This window comes from Podarcis gaigeae (genome assembly GCF_964106915.1).
Source record: "Podarcis gaigeae genome assembly, chromosome: 11".
NCBI lineage: Eukaryota > Metazoa > Chordata > Lepidosauria > Squamata > Lacertidae > Podarcis > Podarcis gaigeae.
Window position 1 is genome coordinate 24,503,248 of NC_139687.1, and position 21,867 is coordinate 24,525,114.

The window sequence follows — 21,867 nt, forward strand, 5'->3', positions numbered from 1 at the left end:
TTAAGGGGGGAAAGCTGTTTGGAGGCTTGTTTCAGAAGGTTATATTTGAACATGCAATTTATGAATCTGTAAAGTGCTCAGTCATATGTGAATCTAAAGTGCTTTGCTTAAGAGCACTAGCGAAGATCTAATGACTGGGCAAGTGAGCCAAAGAGGAAGCTCTCTGGCTCACGCCTCCGTTTAAATAGTCACGGCCACACACACCCGGCCAGCGGATTGGCTGGCCAGTCACTGACATGGCCAGGGTCCCCCGGGCAGCAGGGGACTAAGTCCCCCGCCCCCAGAGGAGAGTGGGTGGCCATGCAGTCCACCACTACTCCTCCCCACAGGGAAGTGGAGCGGATCTATTGACAAAAGTGCATGCAGACCTCTGTATAAAGAGTGACTGTCTTAATTGTGTAAGCCATATCCATAAGTGGATTCTGTGAATAAAGCTTAACTACAGCTAAAGATCCACTTCTGCATGCAGAAACACAATCCTATGTACTGTCCGGTTGCACCAGAAGTGGTTCAGTCATGCTGGCCACATGATCCGGAAAGCTGGCTGCGGACAAACGCTGGCTGCCTCGGCCTGAAAGCGAGATGAGCGCCACAACCCCATAGTCAAGTCTGACTGAACTTAACCGTCCAGGGGTCCTTTACCTTTACCATATTTAACTGTAAGATTGTCTTGCTCAGAGTTTACAGATGCTCAGACTTCACAGATATCATGACCACAGGTACATAACACAGGGCTTTCCCCCCTTCTTTTTACGAAGTTTGGTATTTAGAGAAGGTTGGAAGCAACATATCATCAGAAAATACCTATTTTTGCACTCAGTATTCCATCGTTCCTAATTTCATAAATAGGGCAATAATATCAAACTGTTTTCAAAACTGAGTTACATGGATGACAAGCCATCAAATCCTTATCACCAATAAGAACAAGAGATAGAAAAACATGATATCAAATACTGTGGTACCTCGGTTTACGAACTTAAGCCATTCTGGAAGTCCGTTCTTAAACTGAAACTCTTCTTAAACTGAGGTGTGCTTTCCCTAATGAGGTCTCCTGCTGCTGGTGCCCTTCCACCATTCAGATTCCGTTCTTAGACTTTACTTAGAGGTAAAGTTCTCAAACTGGGACACTATTTCCGGTGTTGCAGAGTTTCTAAACCGAATCGTTCTTAAACAGGACTGTTCTTAAACTGAGGTACCACTGTATGTGAAAGGCAGCATTTTATATTTAGATATGTTTTCCATGCATCTCATGGAATAAGAAAAGCCCAGCTGAATGAGACTAGAGACCTATCTAGTCCAGCCAGAAAAGTAGTGTGTGGGCACCAGGCACAGATTTTTGAAGGAGCATGAGGAGGTCAAACAGGTGCCCCTACGAGGAGGGCCAGAGCCACGAGGAGGCAAGCCAAGCCACGCTTGGACTCGGCCTTCAGGGCTGAGGCAGTGGCACCTCCTTCTCCTTGTGGCCTGCAAAAGGATGCCTGAGTGCCCCGGGCACCAACAACCCACACTACGCCTCTGAGTCCAGCATACTGATCTCATGATTAGCCAGATGGCTGTGGGAAACCTACAAGCAAGGCATTACTGCAACAGCCTTCTCCCTTCTTATGATTCCCAGAAACTATTGTTCTGAGGCATGCTGTCTTTGACAGTGGACGCAGTCAACAGCTGTAATGACTAGCAGCCATTGATAGCCTTCTCATGCATGAATTTGTCTTACCCTCTTTTAAACCATCCCAGTTGGTGGCCATCACTACATTTTGGAGAAGCAAATTCCATAGTTTAATTGCATGTTGTGTGAAAAAGTACTTCAGTGCAAACCAAGGAGGACCTGCCAAAAGACAGAAAGACTCTTGTTGCCCAGACACAATCTGAGCCCAACAGAAAACATTTATAGCTAAGTGGGCTCAGTGACCAACTCGGGAGAGCAGGGTCTGTCCAGAACCCAAGAGTCCAAACTACAGTAGTTCAAGGTCCAAACTGCAATAATGCTTCACTACACAAGGCAGCCATGCATGGTTCTGAAGGTTTTCAGTTCCAGTCCAGATTGTTCCTAACACGTGGAGCTGAAAAGAATATGAAGGCTTGGTTTGATACAATCCCTTTGCTGGAATCTATAACGGTTTTGATGCCAGTGTAAATATACAGAAGGAGAGGGATCAAAAGGGCCACAGAGTCTCTTCAGATCCTAGCCAGAGTTTCATAGAATCATAGAGTTGGAAGAGACCACAAGGGCCATCGAGTCCAACCCCCTGCCAAGCAGGAAACAGTTTGCTAGGGGTCTGCCAAATACAGATAACAAACAGGGTTCTTTGAGAGAGAGAGAGAGAGAGAGAGAGAGAGAGAGAGAGAGAGAGAGAGAGAGAGAAATGTCACATTTCTCCAGGCAACAGGTAGCACCTGCCTAGGGAATCTGGAAATTAGCGTCCTAGAAAGCAGTTGGCATAGTGTTCCTTTGGCAAGCATTTTCCCTAATCACATTGCATACGAGCTAAATCACATCTAAAGTCATTCTGATGTTACAGAGTGAGTATATCTATATCTGTATCCCAACATCCACACAGACATTGCTCCATTAATAGAGAAGTTTGAGAACACCACAATTTACAGATGTCATTGTCACAAGGACACTACAAGGTTCTTACAACATTAGGTATTTAGACAACATTCTAAGCAACAAATCAATATAAAAATTCTTGTTTTCCCTTATTATTTCATAGTGCATAAATAGACATGTTTTTAAAATGTGTTGAGCTATACTCAGATGACAGCCCAGGAAAAATGTACCGCCAATAAGAAAAGAGAAGGGTTAGAAAATTATAGCATCAAATATCTGAAAGGCAGCATTTTATATCTGAAGATAATGTTTTCCATGGACCACTGGGAATAGCACAAACCCAACATGGCACAATCACAGCAAATTTCTTCCAATATCTGCTGGCACAAGAAAATAAGCCCAAGCGTGGGATTTGAACTTGGAACCTATACATGTAGAAATGGTGCAGAAATGACAGCTGGGCCTAAATGCTTTCACTCTGGGGCTTGTGTAATGAAGCTTTAGATAAAGAAATGCTGTAATAAATGAGTGACATTTGCTACCACAACATGCGACGTCAGGCCAGACTGTGACATCCTACTGGTATTTGAGTTGTTTACAATCTAATTTCAATTAGCTTTGGCTACTGTCTCTTTAGAAGGGAGAAAAAAAAACTGTAGCAAGGGAATGTTCTCTTAGACCCTTGTTTAAGTATTCAGTATGGAAGAACTGTGCAAAGCATTAGTTTTCTACCATGTACATTATGGTCAGAGCAACCTTTCCGAAACTAGCTTTCATCCCTCTTTCAGCTATAAATGAACCATTCACTCCCTATGGCATTTGGTAGAAAAGGACAGGAAAAGGTGCCTGGAAAAATCTCTTCTGGCCTTGAGTTTCCCAACCAGCAAAATAGAAATAACAGCATTTTGCCTTGCAGGGTGCATTGCGATTAGAAATGAGATTAAGATCAATGCAGACCAAGTTCTGAAGCAGAACTCAAAAACACAGCCCTCCCTAAAGCACAGCCCAAATGCCTGCTCCCTAACATGAAGACCACTCCAAAAGGTTTTTGTGCATCTTTGCTGCTATTCCTGTCTTTATATATCCCTCAGCATAGCACTGGCTGAACTGAATTGTTTCACCATTTTTTACATGGCAGAGCTAGCCCTGGTTAGAATTATAAAGGTGTTTTTGCCAATTAATAATTATAAATTTACAAGATATGTAATTATGGGAATGTGAATGAATTGTACAATTCTAGGGAATTGTAGAGTAGGAAAGGACCAGCCCCCTGCTATGCAGGATACACAACTAAAGCATCTATGACAGATGGTCGCTCAACCATCAGTGAAGGAGATTCCACCACCCTCCATCCCTGTCAATTAAATCAGAAAGTTCAGGAGCAGTAGCTTTCTTTTCACTATTCATAGTGACCTGGAATTTTTAGGGTAGAACTGGATTTAGGGATCTCAGGATGCTGCAGTATGAATGATAGATTCTCCATAAACCAGATTGGAAACTCACCCCCCTCTGCCAGGCAAAGGCTATGATGGGGAGTGAATGGTAGGCAACCTTTCATAGATTCCCTTGCATCTCTCAGTGTGCCATTCTCAAGGCAAGCCATATGAGTTCTTCTAGAGCTATTGCAATTGGGGAGACCAGGCAGCTGCATATGCTCTTTACGATCTTGGCTAGACTGAAAGAAAATAATAAGTACAGAGAGTGGGCAGAGGGGCATGGAAAAGGGGACAGGAGGGAAGCTGACTGGGAGAATGGCTCACAAAGGCTGAACAATGTGTTTCTCCAAGTCTTAAAACATGAGCAAGTTTTTCTGCAAATTACCAAATGGATAGGGGAGAAGAAAATAAAGGGATAGCATGTTTGGTAGCAATGCCAGATTTATTGTTCTTAGCCATAAATTGTGATTGGCATACCTCATAATTTAAATTTTTTTTTTCCAAAATTTTTATTAGGTTTTTTTAATAAAAGAGATACAAAAATGAAAAACAGCATTGTTTGTGTCTTTACAAAATTTCATAACATCTTTGGACTTCCTCGCGTCATCCGCTCGCACTTACATTGTTCATAAAATTTTTCAAGCAAATTACCATCTTATTTGTAATCTTATAACCAATCATTACAATATAGTCTAATAATACTCATCTAATTTAGTGATGGCCAATTGTTTATAATCAAGCATCCTTCTTAGCATTCCATCAAATTACAATAATTTTGTAAATAAATCTTAAATTTCTTCCAGTCTTCTTCAATCCTTTCTTCTCCCAGGTCTCGAATTCTGCCAGTCATTTCCGCCAGCTGCATATAGTCCATCAGCTGCACCTGCCATTCTTCCAGCGTGGGTAGATCTTGAGTTTTCCAGTTCTTTGCGATGAGTATCCTTGCTGCCGTTGTTGCATACATAAAGAAAGTTCTGTCCTTCTTTGACACCTTCTGGCCGACAATACCCAGAAGGAAGGCCTCTGGTTTCTTAGTGAAAGTATACTTAAATACCTTTTTCAGTTCATTATATATCATTTCCAGAAGGCCTTCACTTTAGGGCAAGTCCACCAGAGGTGAAAGAATGTTCCTTCATTTTCTTTACATTTCCAACATTTATTGTCAGACGAGTGGTATATTTTGGCAAGCTTAACTGGGGTCATGTACCATCTGTATATCATTTTCATTATATTTTCTTTCAAAGCATTACATGCAGTAAAGTTTAGCCCAGTGGTCCACAACCTTTCCCATTCCTCAAACATAATGTTATGCCCAATGTCCTGTGCCCACTTTATCATAGCCGATTTAACCATTTCGTCTTGTGTGTTCCATTTCAACAGCAAGTTATACATTCTTGAAAGTACCTTAGTCTTAGGTTCTAACAGTTCAGTTTCCAACTTCGATTTCTCCACCTGGAACCCTAGCTTTTTGTCATTTTTAAAAACTTCTTTAATCTGAGCGTAATGTAACCAGTCTCGCACTTTATCCTTCATTTTTTCCATACTCTGCAATTTCCAGTTATTTCCATCTTTTTCTAATATTTCCCAATATTTTGGCCAATTGGCTTCCATATTGGGTCTTTTTCGGGCCTTAGCTTCCAGAGGTGAAAGCCACCTTGGGGTTTTATTTTCCAATAAGTCTTTATATTTTGTCCAGACATTAAACACTGCTTTTCTGACAATATGGTTCTTAAAGGCCTTAAGATCAATAAGGCCTTTAAGAACCATATTGTCAGAAAAGCAGTGTTTAATACCTCATAATTTAAATTATTTCAAAATGGACTAATGACAAAGTTTAAAACTTAGCTGTGTTACAATCATTGCAATATTAGTAAATAAAATTATAATATTAAAGTGAATAAAATATTCTGTGTATCTATGTTAGATATATGAATCTGGGATCTTTTGGGGGTAAGGAACAAATTCTAATGTTGCAGTTTATGGCAAAAAGAAAAAAGGGAATAGCAATAATTTTCAGAGGGAGATTGTGTACTGTTCTTCAGGGAAACAAGCAGAATGTGAAGATCAGAAGTTATATCTGAATAATACTCATAAGATAGCTGTCAGAGCCACCCGAGGTCCCAGCTCACAAGAGACCAAAATCCAGTCTAAGTTATATACAAAAGGTTTTATTGAAGAACATTGTTGTCGTTACATCCAAGCTCCGTGGCTCAGCATCTGTTACCCTTAGATGTTTGAAGTCCCCTCTGAGTCAGTCCCGCCCCTGCACCAGCTTAAGAGGCTTGTACTGCTCCACCTTCTCCTCTCCTTCCTTTTCCGCAGGGTCTTCCTGCGCCCCTGTGCTCCCTCCCTTCGGGACTCCCCCCGAGGCTGAGTCTTCTGACGCCTGCTCCCCCCTCCTTCGTGCTTTGGGACCAGGCTCCTCCTCAGGGCTCTCCTCATTTCCGCGCGCCTCCACATTTGAACTTGGCGTGCGTACGTTGCCTCTGACCTTCCTTTCGACCGTTACGCTACTCTCGGTACTACACTCCTCCCCTTCCGGCAGGACGTTCTGCTCCGAACTCCTTCCCCTCTCTGCTCCCTGTTCTGCTCCTTCTGACACACTGGTAACTCCACCCCCTTCACTCCGTTCCGACGGAGAGGCCGGTCCCGATCTCCAACCCCCACTGGGGATTCCCTCTTCGTTCCCCTGCTTCTGACTGCTTCCCTCTCTACTGCCCCTTGGCCTGACCAGAGGGGCTCCCTTTTGGGAATCCTCGGATTCACTTGACGGACTCACTGACAACCTCGGGTCGTCGTCGTCCTCTTCCTCGTCACCCTGGGACCCCTCCCCCTCGCTCTCTGTCCCTGAAACCCTGACAATAGCTGAAGAAAGAACAATTATATTTTGTCTTGAGAATGCATGATTGCAATTACTCTTTAGCAGGTACACAGGAAACTCAGAGTTTATGAAATGGTAGGCTGGCATGTCTGACCAAACAAGAACTGAAATCAATTCTTGGAATTCCAGAATAATATATCTGACACAATATTCCAAGAAATTAATAATGAAAAATGCATTTGGTTAATTTTTTTTTAATGTGATGAGTTTTAATGGTAAGTGATGAAGTTTAAAGGTTATGCAACAAACCTGTTGTTAAATAGAATAGAATAAATTCTTACTACCAATAAAACAGCTTTGCTAAGGGTATCTGAAATGTCAAGACTGGTGTTCTTTGGTTACATTTTCCTCCAAACTATAATTCCTGCCCCTGAGATTGTTAGGCAAGCAAGCTGTTGCCCGTAACTGTGAACATATAGGGTTTCCTTCTTTTTTATTATAATTTTTTATTACTTTTCAAAAAAAAGGTTGTAAGAGATCCTCTAAAATGCAGTGTTACCAAAAAGTATCTGGTGACAATATACATAGTCCATAAGCAATTATAGATCACTGTTGAACAAATACAGACATAAAATAAAACCAAAATAAATAAACCACAGGTATGTGAATGCATGAAAAGTAGCGACTAGAACTGTTCATAACATAGGCATAATGATTAAACAAGACAAGGTAGCAAAACATGAACCCTGTTTTAGTAAGGGAAAGTAATTAAAGTAGTCAAATACCCAGAGTAACTATCTCAGCTGTATTTGTTCAGAGGTTGAGGGGGGTCTTTGGCCATGTTGAGGATCCACACACTATGTGCTCCTCGTGGACAGAAAATCGAGGTATTGACAGGTTAAACAAATTGACACAGCTTTTTTGGATTAAAAATTGGCCACAACTTTATTGATTACAGATGTAGGTTGGTCTTGGCTCCAGTACTGGTCATGTATACTGGATTAGGCTTCTGACTGCAGACCGAAATTTTAACAGGGTTATGACTGGGTTATGGACCAGGTCAAGATGCAGGACAACTAAGCTGCTCCCCCAGCCACTTTTGGAAGTTCTACAGCTTGTCTGCTCCCACTTGGCTTCTGGAAAGGAAATACCACCCAGACAACTTTACTGGGGTACCATGAGATATTACACCTGCAACGGATCAGGAAGATGCACCAAAATTACCCAACATCCAGAAATAGATAAAGGTTCCACCCAATAGCCATATTTGTTCATCAGCCAAGCAGAGTCTTTGGCCATGTTCCTCCTTGCTTACAAATGAAATAAAGTCAGACCAAACAGGTCTGAAAACATCATTCTTTCTTTGGCCCTTAAGGACTTTTACCTTCTTAGTTAGTTTTTCCAACAGAGCAATAACCCACACTTTCCCCCCCAAAATTGTGTGATGGTCTTTCTAGATGCTAGAAGCAGGTGCACTACAAAGCCTTTATTCTGCAGTTTTTGTTATGCTCATCAAATATCAATAAAAGTGCTAAGTGAGAACTTGAGATACAGTCAAACCTCTTCCTATGGTTGTTCCAAGTTGTGACTGTGGCAAACCCGGAAGTAACAGGCAGCTTGCCGCCATTTGTGCATGCGCAGGAGCGGCGATCGCTGTTTGCACATGCGCAAAAGCGGGCAATCGCCACCCACGCCAGCGCACAATGGCGCCTCTCCCAGCGACCCGTTTCGACCTCCAGACCTACCTCTGAAACAGGTTATGGTCGCAAATAGAGGCTCCACTGTAATGTGGAAGTTTATCCATTTCTCTGAATAGTGTTCCCCAGAATTATTGCACTCTAGTACAGTCCCACGATAGATGGAGGGACTATCCAATTTCTGAACATCCCATCCACCACCTGGGGGGATGCCGATGAATTTATAGAGCTGTTTGTTATTAAAAGAAAACATCTCCTGTTTTCCGTCCTTCACTGTGGATTGCTTTACAGTAGTACCTCGGGTTAAGTACTTAATTCGTTCCAGAGGTCCGTTCTTAACCTGAAACTGTTCTTAACCTGAAGCACCACTTTAGCTAATGGCGCCTCCTCCCACCGCTGCATGATTTCAGTTCTCATCCTGAAGCAAAGTTCTTAACCCAAGGTACTGTTTCTGGGTTAGCGGAGTCTGTAACCTGAAGTGTCTGTAACCTGAAGCGTATGTAACCCGAGGTACCACTGTATTTCAGTATTGCATCACCTGGGCTATGAGGTCTTGCTACCTGCCATTGCTGAATTGTGGCTGGCACCCACATGTTTGACCATTCCCCTTCACCATTACAACCACTCATACACCTGCTAAATCTTCTCTGTCCAGAGTTTAGGAGGCATAGGTGCTGGAGGAGGAAGTGGAAATTGTTTCCCTCTCTGATCTGGGGACAGGGGACTGCCAAAATTTGCCTCCCTCCCCCATTTTGCTGGCGCATTTGTCCTACCAATAGACACCACTGCATATCACCCTGTGTCTACACAATCAATGAAATGGGAAATAGCTCACAGCTAAAGAAATTCATCCTGCATGTGGGATTCATCTCACATGGGATTCATCCTGCATGTGGTGATATCAAAGGCAAAGCAGAAATACCCATCTTTCTCTTGACTTAGAAAGCCCTGAATGTTTTAAATATAAGGGAACTGACATTTTATGGGTTTGGCTATTGGCAGAGAGCATTTTGGGGGTACCAGAGATGTGCTTGGAATGTGTCCAACGTGTGCTTGGAATAAGAGAATTGCAAGGGATCTCAAAGGTCATCTAGGTGGAGCTGAATGAAAACAAGAACTGATACTATAAGTCAATCTAATTTCCCTCCCTTAAATCGAAACCATCTCACAGTTTTGCTACCTGAACCAATACAGTATTTTCCAGGATGCCCAGTCAGTCAACACAGAGAAAGCAGCAATTCACAAAGGGAAACACTTCCTTGAAAGTGATGAGCCTCACATAGTCAGAGTGCATCTGTGCCAGAACTCTCTAATGTTCTCGATGAGTTAGCAGATGGTGACGATGTGATCCAACATTGACCTGTCAGGAAGAAATCCCACAGATACATTTTTTGTTTGTTTGTTTCAATTTCAGAGCCTATTGGGATTTGTTTAAGGAGAGTTGTCACATTTATTTCTAGTAGCTAGAGGGAAGGTGTGTGAGAAAGGTACTAAACTAAACTATACAATATTATATTCTGTTCTGATTACGCTTATAGCATTGGTGAAGTGGACTGAAGTCCATGCAAGCTTAAGTTAAAATAAGTTTGTTAGTTAAGGTGTCACAAGACTCTTGTTTTTGCTACAGCAGACTAACAAGGCAAACCTTCTGGAAATTTATAGTATCTTAATTAGGTTATTTGTCCTCTTTTTCTGTTGCAAAATGATGCTTGTTTTAATTCGGGTACAATACACATGCACACACAGGGACTGCAAGATGTGAGGTCTCCAAAGTCAAGTGTCTCTGTGTCTCTTTCTTCTGTGCCCTTCTGAATATAACATAAGAAATAAAATAATGAATAAGAAATAGCATGCTCTGTTGTCACTAGTGATATGAAACCTTGCCTGGTGATTCCTAGTTTGATGGAGAAGACCTAGAGAAGCTGGTTATCACCCCCATTTTATGAAGAATCCAGATGACTGTTTTGCAAATTTCTTCAGGGGATTCTTTCCATCTCTATCCTAACAACTGAGGCAATATATATATATATATATATATATATATATATATATATATATATAGATATAACAGCAACTTAATGTCTTAGTATAGACATCAAATAATTTTATTTATATTGGCTGGATATGTTTTAAGGAACATTTGTAATGTACAGTTCAAGCACGCAAATCATTTTCAATAGTTCTAGGTAGTTGGCATTAAAAGGACACAATTCATTTACAGTGGAACCTCGGATTGCAGACATAATCCATGACAGAGGCACATCCGTAACCCTCAGTGTTCGCATCCTGAAGTGCAGTGCCGTTGCCAGCAGAATTTGGTGCTTCTGCGCATGCGTGAAGCATGATTTAGCACTTCTGCGCAGGCGGAAGCGGTGAAACCCGGAAGTAACTTGTTCCAGTACTTCTGGGTTTCCCGCAGTCTACAACCCAAAAACACGTAACCTGAAGTATCCGTAACATGAGGTATGACTGTACATCCTAATTCCAAACACATATTGCAGGTAAGACATATTGATTTACTCAAAGTGTGTTCAGGATTGGGATGCCCTTTCCTTCAAACGCCTGTTAATCCATGTCAAGATCACAAAAAACAGGCAGTAAAGGTGACTCTTAATGCCATGAAGAAGCAGATTATCAACATAATTAGCCACTTCATTCAGACCTTAAGAAAGAAAGAGAGAGAGAGAGAGAGAGAGAGAGAGAGAGAGAGAGAGAGAGAGAAATTAAATGGAATATGTTGAAATTGTTCATTTTAATAAGAAGAATGTTGAAATTAGAAGACAGGACTTGTAGACATAATGCTAACATGTTAAACACAGAGCCAAAATGAGTGGTTAAGATGCAAGTAAAAACCTCATTATGTTACCATTGACCTTTCTAGTCACAGTTATGTATGATTGGTTGCTAAATGTGGCCATAGTTCCATTGTTGGCTTCCCACCAGCACATGTCTACCAGCAGAGAGAGAGGCAGGAAACTAAAGGAAACAATCTTGCAGGATGTTTGAGTAGAATCGAAGACTATAAATCTAACAAATAAGGAAAATGTGTGTCTGCTTAGGGAGCACACATTCTCATCATTAAGGCAATGGAGACTAGAACCAATCCAGGGATTAATCTTGATTTTTATCTTTTTTAAAAACAAACAAAAACCCTACAGATAAAGGCGGCATTACACGATGACCTCCTTTAGACTACTGGCAGACTCATGTGATGTGCTGACAGAATGTATGAAAGTGACTGGTGGGCTTCCAAGCCACAGGTGGCAGCAGCTGTGCTATTCCAACCACAAGGAAGGAGGGAGGCCTATATTTTCTTTGGTTCTCCAAAGCTTGCATGCTAGGACCAGTGTTCAAAACTCCCATTGTTCTAGGCGCATTTTGCGACAGGGAATTTCAATAGCATGAGCAGTTTCTGAGCTCTGGGCGCAGTATTGTGGCTAAGATTTCAGACTAAAACTGCAGAGTGGAAGGAAAGGAGGACCTTTTTCTCTCTCCCTACTTCCAGCTACTCTCTGAAAGCTGGAGAAGAGACCCTCTGAGGAATATTAGGGGGTGGGGGTGGGCAGGAGAAGGACCAGGGTGCAGTGGCATAGCATGGGGATGCAGGGGGGGGGGGCTGGTCGCACCGGGTGCAACATCTGGGGGTTAGGGTTAGGGGGCGCAAATCCACGGGTTAGGGGGCGCAAATCCACGGGTTAGAGGGTGCAAATTACTTGCCTTGCCCCGGGTGCTGACAACCCACGCTACGCCACTGCCAGGGTGTAGAAAATGAACATAACATTTTAGCTGCAGTTCATTCATTTTCAGCTTTGTATTCTTGTTATTTAAAAAGTGTGCCTAGACATTCCGTTGTTGCACCCATAACCATTTAACATGCCATTTAGCTCCTAGGTCTCATATCTCAGTTTCTAACATTGGTTAGGACGATCTCAGGGTCCAGTTAAATCCCAAACCTAGGCTGGTTTTGACAGAGGAAGAACAGGACTCCTCTGCAAACGCCAGCGTTGCCAGCAGCTCCACGAAACCCACTCTTTCTACAGAGCTTGTCATGGAATTTAGCTGAGCTTTCCCCCTGGTTTTGAGCAAATCCAAACACAACCAGGATGAAGGAAGTCAACTATCACCAGAAGTAACATGAACTGGGGCTTAATCCTCAATGAAAGATACTTCACCAATTATTAGCTGTTATATCTATATCCATCTATGTATCTTTTCAATATTCAAACAGATTTACTCCCATATTCATGCTGCAAAATGTAAATTTACTTGGCCATGTAAGTCATTGGGTCAATGGAAAATCTAACACAGTATGTAATAGATACAGATTCTCAGGCTGTACTTGGTATAAAAAAAGTAATTGAAACTCCTTCAGGCTGAACCAGATCTTGACTGCTAAATTTTGTACAGTTTAAATGCATTTTAATAAAATATTGAATGTTAGTTTTCACTGCAAAGCACACATCGTGGAATTACTTTAAAGAATAGAAATGACTGATAAATACTGAGCTCAGCTGCTCTCTTTCATGCTGGTCCTGGTATTGTGCACCTAAAGCTTTGCAAATATACAATGCCTTTTCTTTTGCTCTACATGCACAAATATAACTGTAAGCCTGCAGCCAGAGAAATAGCAGATAAGATCAGTTACATACGGAAATTCATCTGCCCTCCTTCACTCTTAATTGCCCCTTAGGGTTGCCAGTGACAATGTAGCAGAGGCAGTCTAAGCTACAGAATTTCCCTGCAAATGTCTATATCAGGAATGGGGAGCCTGTGGCTATCTAGTTCTTGTGGGATCCCAATTCATCAGCCCCAGCCAGTGCACACAATGTTCAGCTAGGATGGGAGCTGGAGTCCACTAGCACCTAAAGGGTCAGAGGTTCCATATATTTGGTCTAGATTCTGAGCTTAGCAACCAATTGGCTTCTTGCTTCTTAGGAGCTCATCCTACACTCGAGTAGGACCTTGGTAGAGACACATGCCCGACTGGTATGTTCCCTCCCTCCTGGTCGATCGTTCGGGAGTTTCGAAAGCTTTCTTCTGCCTGAACATCACAGCGACTGATGCCAACAGATATCGGCACACTTAGGGATCCGCAGAGTCTTCGCAGCTTGCGTGACAGACCTCAGCAACTCAGCATTTTGGCTAATCTGCTTTATTTACATATAAACACACACGGAGCACTGCAACATGGCTCCCTCTCTCTCAAGCATCAGTCAGTAAAGAGAAAAAAACAAAGGACAATAGTCCCACTCCACGGAACTCAGTAACACAAACATCCTGTCTCCGTCACTTCCCACTTTCTGGAGTCAAAGCATACACAGTCATGAGAAAGACAAAAATCCCATGATTGCAGTCATGGAGCAGGAATTCTAACAAACAACCCCCACCCCGTGTCTGCTCACGTCCTTTCTGCAACACCACATCAGCATTGTGTGATATTTTGCAGCATCTCCTCAGATTCCTGTGCAAATCTGTGCAAATCTGGGATCCCACAATGGGAACATGGGAGCCATGTTCTCTGTTTCTTATTTTTCTAGTCTTTAAGTTCTGTATCAGTTGGCATTTTTGTTTAAACCTTTGTGAAAATTCATCAGCATTTGGGTATGAATTTCTCCTGATATACAGTTTCACAAGCATTTTCCCCAAATATAACACATTTTAATGTTATTTTTTTTTGCTAATGAATGCATGCATATTTTCCACTAGCACAATATTTCTGCATACATTATTTGGTTCGAAAACTGCATCACAAAAATGGGAGAAGTGTGGATTTCAAAGGATAACTGCATTTCAGGAAGTGCAGATCAGAAGTTTCGTATTGAAATGTGAACCACCCCTAGACTTGGGTAAAAACCTAGAGAAAACTCTATTGAACTGAATCGCTATAGCACGGTAGTAGCGTTTGGGAGATTCTGTCCACAGTGGAGCACGAACTATTCCAGGAAAAACCCACTTTTACATGTGCTCAGATATTTATCTTGTGAAAAAAATGAAAGAAAAGATGGAAAAACTTTGCAAACATTAAAAAAAGAAAGTCTTTCTCACTAAGCTAAATGAAAAGTAGTTGATCCCACTGGAGTTTAGAAAGCTGTGGGTCAAAGTTCGTCTTGGACGTGCCGCATTGCTTGCTTTCTAAACCTTAATCTCCACATGATGGTCTGTAACACTCACTTTCTCACTGGGGAAACTTTAGAACAAAGGCATGTTTCATTTAAGGTCACACAGAGAACTGCCTTAAAGAGGATGAAGCATGGCTGCATTCACGCCAAGTATAACAGGGCGCCACTTCAGTATAGTAAATTGAGCTGCACTCATTTGTACCAGGTCCGATTTTGGCTAGCCGAGTACTGAAGCAGATCCAGTGCTTCTTACAATATTTATACAGATGGCAGAAAGAAACCCACTCATTATACTCCCTCTTTGGAGCAAAAATATTATTCCCTCTGAGAAGCTGAGCACACAAGTGTTTTCAGCCAGCATATCAGGTACAGGAGAAACCACATCAAAGTGAAGCATTTAGTCCACGACTCCTTTCAGTAGGCTGTCACCCTCAATGCACCCCCTTGCATTGCATATTCCAATTTGCTTCCTTTCCTCCTCCTCCTCCTCCTCCTCCTCCTGCAGCTCCATTCCACACCCTAATTGTGACAAATTATATCAGGAAAAATATTACCAGTCATGATTTTCCTGTGGCACACATGCAAGGTGGGAATTTAATGACTTGCACATTCTCTTTGTCACTCCTAAGTATAGAACACAGCTTGATGCAATGGGAAAGGGATAGGCAGAATCAAAATTTGACAAAGGGCATTTAGGAAAGTCTGTCAAAATGCACTGTAATTTGTTTCAGCGCACTGTGCTTTTAAATGAACTTATTTGTCATAAAAATACTACAGAATACACACACACACACAGAGCGCACCTATGAAAGCTCACTAAATAGGCTATCCGTTGTCTTATGAAACCAAGTTACATTTACAATGAACACAGTATTGGAATGCCAGCTCAGGACATCTTAGCATACATCCCAACCTACTGTGTTGTTTGGGGAGTAAGTCCCCAGGAGTAATGGGCGGTTGGAAAAAATATATATATATCCCATGCTAAGGAAACCTATGTTCCTGGTTGAGAATAGGTTGCTGTCAGTCCAGTAATCCTGGCTAAGGAACTAACATGCTTACCCAATTAGGAGCTGCCCAGTGCAATCCTGTGTATGTCTATTCAGACATCGAGCTCAACAACGATTTTCCTTAGGTAAATGGGTACAGGAATGCAGCCAATGGAACTTTGGTGCAGATAATGATTACCAAACAAAGGCTGAAGGGTTCACCATTAGATTGTATTATTTCATTGATCTTATGTCTATTCCAATCCTAGGGTTGCCATATTTCTAAAAGTAAAAAACTAGGACACCCCAAAATTGTTGAGCCTTTTCAGGAAAACCCAAAAGCTTTTTTTATTTAAAGCTACAAGATTTATTTTTCTTAGTTTTAGAGTTTTTTAAAGGCATTTTCGGATGTATGACAGCCCTACCCATACCACATTTTAGCTGAGCAGCAAGGTAATAGAAAACAACAGCAACTAAAAAAACAACCAGCTCACTCCCCTCCCCTTGAGAACATTTCCTTTTTTTTCAGTGCTGGGACCAAAAATCTAAGAATTAAAATCTATGCTAAAACTTTCAGTGCTATGGTAGAGCACCTAAACATTGTTTCTGGTCAGCAGTGAAACACAGGATGTTGTCTGCTCTTAATTTGGAACAATCACTTTGCAGGAAAAGTAGAAGTTTTCCATGCATTTTGGCAAAATCTCTTAGTGTCTTGTGAATAATAAAATGTTATCTGATGCAAAATAGGTGCTGTCAGTTAAGCTGTACAAAATGTTTGTTAGCACCTGAGTAATTGACTTCTTAATTTCCTCCCAGGTTGAACTGCTTTTGATTGTTACGCTTAATGTTCTGTGGTTGCTGTCATTCTGTAATTATCAACTGGAGCATTTTGCAATTGTTTCACTATGAAATAATTCCATATGGATTCTGTTTAATAATGATCATTGTCACTAAATAAAGTTTGAAATGGGAATCTGCAAAGAAACTTGTTCGTTTCAAAGAACATCTGATAGGCAGAGAGCTTCTATCAAGATGTTCTAAATTAAAACACTTGCTGTTTTATGAATCTTTAAAAACTGTAAATAGCAGCCGGCTGGGGAGGGGGCTGATCAGGGTTTGGACGAGTCCTCATTTGCCAAAACAAAAATACTATTTAAGGACATGGAAGGAGAAAAGGAAATGAATGGCCAGTGTCAATTCCCAAAGTTGGGATGACAGTTTTAACACTCATTAACTAATTAAAAAGTGGTGGTCTGAGAGCCTAGAATAATGTATACCTGATGCTGACATCTTCGTAACCTTTTAACTATTTCCATAATTCTTTACAATGCTATTTATATCAACCAAGCCTCTTATTTTCCACCCTGATTTGGTAACGATAAAGTTAATATCTAGAAAATAAAATCAGGCACCTAGTTTTCCTCTTGAAGTTTCTTTGTAACATACATAGTAGGAGTTAAAGACAGTTGCTGCACATTTTGTGGCACATTCTGCAGGGTTTTCCCCCCAATGGACTCTATTCAGGAAACAGGATCTGATGACTCCCTATATTTTCTTCCATTCCAGAAACAACACTTAAGTATTGTGTCCTGTGAGCATTGGCAGTAGCAAGCCTTGGGTTTGTGCACCCCCCCTTCCCCTTGCACAGCTACAAGGAAGTGATAAGAAGCTTTGGCTTCCTCTTTGAAATGAAACAGTTTCTCGTTGCATCAGAAGTGTTGTAAACTATGGTTAGTTTGAACTATACTTTGCTCAGAAAAACCAGGATAAATATTTGGTTTATGACCTGCCTTTTTAACAAACCGTAGTCCCTATATTTAGGACATAGTGATAAAACACTTAATGATAAATCAGCAAGCAAATGCTTTCCTCCTACAAAATTGTCTTCTTATTACAAGAATTTTAGTTGCACTGCCCATATCAAGGGAGGCGAATGTAGCATTATCCACATGTTTTGAACTCCAGTGTCCATCAGCCCCAGCCACCAATGATCAGGGATGATGGGAGTTGTAGTCTAGCAACTTCTGAAGGGCACTGGATTGGCTGCCCCTGACCTGTATTAATAGTCTTCTTCCTCTCCACAAACATACTTTCTCTTCTACATTATATTGTGCAATGAAGTCAAATATCCAGACAATTTTATTGTTGTTGTTGTGAGTGAAAACTCTATATCAACATAGTTTGCATTTCAGAGCTGAAATTAAACTGAAAGCAGTTTTGCAGCTTCATTAAAATGCTTTCCTCACTGTATTTGCCTCAGGAGATACAACATGTTTTGTTCATGCAGATCCTATGGGACAATAAGCAATATGCTATATGTCAATTATATTAATTTTTATAACACCTGGAGTGACTTAGCTGTAACTGAACAAATTCATTTAATTGCTCTCAGAACACTGGGCCTCATGCAAAATATTTAAAGCTAAATTGTTTAAGTTTGAAAGTGGCACTATCAGTTCAAATCAGTAGGCTGGGTCTTTAGCACTGCTTTAGTCACTGAGGGGATGATCCAGCCAAAGTTAAGCATATGCTTAATTCTTCTTCACCGAAATTGGTTGGATTTCAATGGGTTTAACTTTAGCTGAATAATAACGAAAGAATGTAAGAAGAGCTTTGCTGGGGGGACAGGTAATCATAATCAATCACAAGATGCAACACAGCACACATACACACCATTTGAATGGCAATGTCCATCAACTTTTGAGGGGCCCAGCCATCTCAAAAAAAAAATTCAGAGTGCCGAAGGGACCTCAGCCCCTAGAAATGCACTCTTATGACTGGATTGCACCAAAGACCCAACTGGTCCAGCTTTCTGTTCTCACAGTGGACAACCAAATGCCTATGGGAAGCTCACAAGGACGACATGAATGGACTCGTGTCCGACTCTTCATGACCCCATAGACCAGAGCACGCCAGGCACTTCTGTCTTCCACTGCCTCCCACAGTTTGGTCAGACTCGTGTTTGTAGCTTCGAGAACACTGTCCAACCATCTCGTCCTCTGTTGTCCCCTTCTCCTTGTGCCCTCAATCTTTCCCAACACCAGGGTCTTTTCCAGGGAGTCTTCTCTTCTCATGAGGTGGCCAAAGTACTGGAGCCTCAGCTTCACGATCATGATTAATAGCTATGACTAATAGCTATGAATTTGCCTAATCTCCCTTTAATGCCATTTAAGTTGTTGGCCATCACTACGTCTTGTGGTAGCAAATTCAATAGCTAAAGCACTGTGTGAAGAAGTACCTTGGTCAAAACAAAACAAAATCCTTCCAGTAGCACCTTAAAGACCAACTAAGTTAGTTCTTGGTATGAGCTTTCGTGTGCATGCACACTTCTTCAGATACCTGAAGAAGTGTGCATGCAGGTATCTGAAGAAGTGTGCATGCAGGTATCTGAAGAAGTGTGCATGCACACGAAAGCTCATACCAAGAACTAACTTAGTTGGTCTTTAAGGTGCTACTGGAAGGATTTTTTTTTGTTTTGACTATGGCAGACCAACACGGCTACCTATCTGTAACAAGAAGTACCTTGGTTTGTCTATCTGGAGTCATTCAGCTCCACTGGCTGATCCCTACAATTCCCATAATTTCTGGTAATTAGCCATTCTTGCTGGGGTTGATGAGAGTTATAGTTCACAAACCAAAGGTGGTTAGGCCAAAGGTTCTCCACACCTGAGCTACAAGATCCATGTACCTAATCGGTTTTCATTAAGGCAAGGTCATAATACTCAAAATAAGCTTGGAAAATCTTGCTTCTCATGAGCATTGTATTATGGAAATTGTGGTGAGTCCCTTCAGATGACAATACTGCAGGGAACACATGTTTTATGTTGATGTAGTCCAATTACTTCTGAATTTGGGATTGCTTCTGGTTAGTCAGATCGTGGTGGTGGCCAGTAGGTGGTTTGTCTGTTTTTTAACAGCTGCATCCCTGGCGAACAAGGATATGAACATTTTTTTATTCATGCTCTAGGAAACTTGAACATGGACTGTTGTAATGTGTCTTGTGCAAGGGGTGAGGGACAGATGCCCTTGAAGATTGTTTGGTAGCTGGTAGCTGGAGCTTGTGCAAAATGCTACAGCCTGCTGAGATATCACATTGTCTACTTTGTCAACTGGAACCAGCGCCTGTTTGTTCTGGGCCTCAGTTTAAGGATTCTGTTTTACCTGCTGTCTTTTTCTTAACCAAAGTAACAAAACATGTGAAAAAGAAACATCCCTCTTGGGGAGAAAAGAGTTGTTGAACAAGAAAACCTCCAGCATGCTCGTATTTTGTCAACGGATCTTTGGCAACTGGCGCAATACTATCCAGTTATTCCATTTTTGCTTTTCTCCTCACTTCCATGGTTTCTTGTGCAATGTTGCTGCCTTGGAAGAGAACAGAGCCAGTCTGACATCTATTGGGATAAGGGGGGGAAGGCATTAGTAGAAGCGAAAGAACAAGATTCATGGCACATGAGCAAATAAGCTCAAGTTCTCTCTTTTGTAAGAAAGGAAAGTATGGTACAATTAGTTGGGAATGTCCTTCTTGCCCTCTGCCAAATTGAAGAGGCATGATAATAGACTAATCCTATGGTATTCTCATTGCTCTTTATGATAATCTATCCGTAGTGCCTGCTGAAAATTCATTGTAGAAGCATCAGATCACTAAATTGGAAGGAATCTTAGAGGTCTAGTCCAACCTCCTGCTCCATGCAAGGACCTGCAACACAGTCTGCAACAACAGCATCCCTGATAGAGGCACATCCAGCCTTTGTTTAAAAACCTTCAGTGAAGAAGAGTAATTCGTGAGGGATTACCTGGAAATCCAGGATAGACTCTGAAGGAATATCACCCAGCAGACTGGCTGGGTAATTCAGGATGCAAACCCAATGCCTATGCCAAAACCTACTGGCAGTTGCGACCACTTCACCCTAAGCTATTTGACTTGTCGTGGTTTCTTATTTGCATACCCCATCCTGCAGTTGCCCGGGCTCACTGCGCCTAGTCCTGCAAATGTCTGTTCCATCTTCTGTGCATTTCAGCTGTTTGAAGACAGTTATTGTGTCTGCCCTTAACCTTTTCTTTTTCATACTAGACATACCCAGCTCTTTCACTGTTCCTCACAAGATGTAGTTGGTTCCCTTATAAAACTTGATGGCATCAAACTGAAAGGCACTTACGCAACACGAACAAGGACATAAGGGCAATATTTGAAATAATTTTAGCAAAATATTGAAATAATTTTAGCAAAATTGGCCAATTACAGATTATCTCAATGAAGGCTGAGAACATTTCTCTGAAATGGCCCCAAATACTTTAGCTATTTAATGAGAAGAAGGGGCAGGAAAGGGGAAACCACACACACACACACACACATCTACACTGTCTCTTTGGATCTTTGCCAACAATAATAGCTTAAGCATTTTACCCTGTTACCCATGGTGAAAGACACATTCAACATTTGCAAATAATTTAGTTACTTTAATACATTTGGATATTGCAGGCCATTTCAATTAAGTGAACACCTAGAACAGCCACTGTTCCCACACAAAAGGAGTAGGAATAAAGATAAGCTAAGGAATGCTCTATCATTACTCATTCAACAAAAACCTTTTTAATTCATGCTAAATCTTAAAAAGGGGGCTCTTTCAGATTCCTGTTGAACTATAGCAGCATTATTTGAGTCAGGTAAAGCATTGAGCTTCAAGAACTCAGACATTTGAGGAAGTATCATGTTTAATAGTGGCTCCGGTTGGGGGAATAATACTAGAAAAGCATCTGTTGTTTACAAAGTTACAGAAAAACACTAATGTTGTGTTTACGCACAGATGGATAAAATGCAGCTTCCTAGTGCCTCTCTGCTACCACCTGTCAGCAATGAAATTATTTTAATGGGGAGGATTTCCTTTGCCATTTGTGTCTACACTGAGGAACCAAGGTTACCAAGCATGAATGATGACTCATCCACCCCACATTAGCTCTGTGCTTGTGAAGAGCCTCAGTGGGACACCCTAAATCTCTCATTCACTAGTCTAGTGCCTCTCTTTATCATACAACTCTCATACCTAAAACAAAACAAAAAACCAAACCAGATTTTCTCTCTCAAGCCTCATAGCCCAGGCAAACTATTGTGTTAAATTCTTGCAAGGCTATTTCCTTGCCCTAAAGCAGAGAGCAGAAGGCTTTATTAAGGACCACAAAGCCTTCTGGGCATCCTTCAGAGGCCACATTCTAGTCATGGATGAGGCCAGAGGCAAAAGTGGGCATGGTCTGTG